The following is a 1,456-nucleotide window of genomic DNA, read 5'->3' as shown; positions in this document are numbered from 1 at the left end:
AAAAAAAAAAAAAAAAAAGAAAGAAAAGACAAGTATTGGGACCTCTAAGGTCCTACCTCAGCTGCTTTGGGCTCCATGGCCATGGCTATGGGGATAAGGCTCTGGTCAGCAGGGGGTCACAGCAGGACCCTCCAGGAACACCCCCCTGGACCCTCACCTGCCCCTAGAGAAGAAGGGAGGGAGACCAAGGAAGACAGGAGCCATGGGCCTCAGGATTCCCTCCCCTGAGATGTCACCCTGTGGTGATGTCACCCAGAGCTGCTGGCCTAGGAGTAGTAATGATAACACCCACTTCCCTGCTCTTTCTAGGCCTCCCAGACCCTTAGTCACGTATCTCTCATAGAGGCACTTTAGGCACCGTGGGGAGAATATTCTGGCTTCCTTATGTCCTTCCACCCCCTCTCTCTTCTTTCTGCTTCTCTTTCCCTCCCATTCTCTTCTTTTCCTTATCGCTACCTCTTCCTCGTCTCCTCCTGGCTTCTCCCACATTCCTCAAGCTGTGGTTCATTTCATCTCCAGCCTTAGTTTCCCCTCTGTAAAAATGGGAATATTCAGACTCTCTGCTCCTGCTCTCCAGGATTCTGTGGCTCCCTCCTCTATGGCACAGGGTCTCTAGGGCCCTGGCCAGCTCTGAGCGGCCTTTGGCTCTTCTGTGTCCCTCCTCGAGACCCAGAGCCTCACCCTTCCTTGGGCCACGGAGCTGGGCATGCCAGGACAGGGTGTGGGTCTGGAGAAAAAGCCTAGACACAGTGTCCTGGCCCTTCCTGGCAGACACGCCCTCTCATCTTACAGCTCATCTGATTATGTCACTAATCAATGAAACACAATGTCCTCTCCGCTGACCTGACCCTGTCCTGCCTTGTGACAAGGCCCTCCCTCCCTAATACCTGTGTGAACGTGACAAGTCACCTGTCCACAGCATGTGTCCCTCTGCCCTCCCCCCATACCTGGCTGGGCCCTTTTGCTTACCCTATTTACAGCACCACGGCACATGCCCTCCTCTGGGAGAGTCTGAGGAACACAACTTCTAGTGCCTACTGGTGCCAGCTCTATCAACAAGGAGGGAGGAACCTTCCGGGGAACTCCACTCAGTCCCCCCACCTCAAACCCATCCCTGCAACCTTACAGAGGCCCAGCAAGAAACTGTACTTTCTCCCTGGGACTGTCATAATAAAGTATCACAACCTGAGTGGCTTAGAACAACAGAAATGTTGTCTCACTGTTCTGGAGGCCAGAAGTCTAGAAGTGAGGTTAGCAGGACCACACTCCATTCAGAGGCTCTGGGTAAGGATCTGTCCCAGGGCTCTCCCAGCTCTGGCAGTTTGCCGGTCATCTCTGGCCAGAGTTCCTGGGCTTGAGACACATCACCTCAATTTCTGCTTCTATCTTCACATGATGCTCTCCCTGTGTACCTCTCTGTCTCTGTATTGGATTAAGGCCTGCGCTAGTGACCTTG

The sequence above is a fragment of the Otolemur garnettii genome, unplaced genomic scaffold (genome assembly GCF_000181295.1).
Source record: "Otolemur garnettii isolate 467f Iridium unplaced genomic scaffold, OtoGar3 scaffold00142, whole genome shotgun sequence".
Taxonomy (NCBI): domain Eukaryota; kingdom Metazoa; phylum Chordata; class Mammalia; order Primates; family Galagidae; genus Otolemur; species Otolemur garnettii.
Note: the sequence above shows the minus strand (reverse complement) of the source record.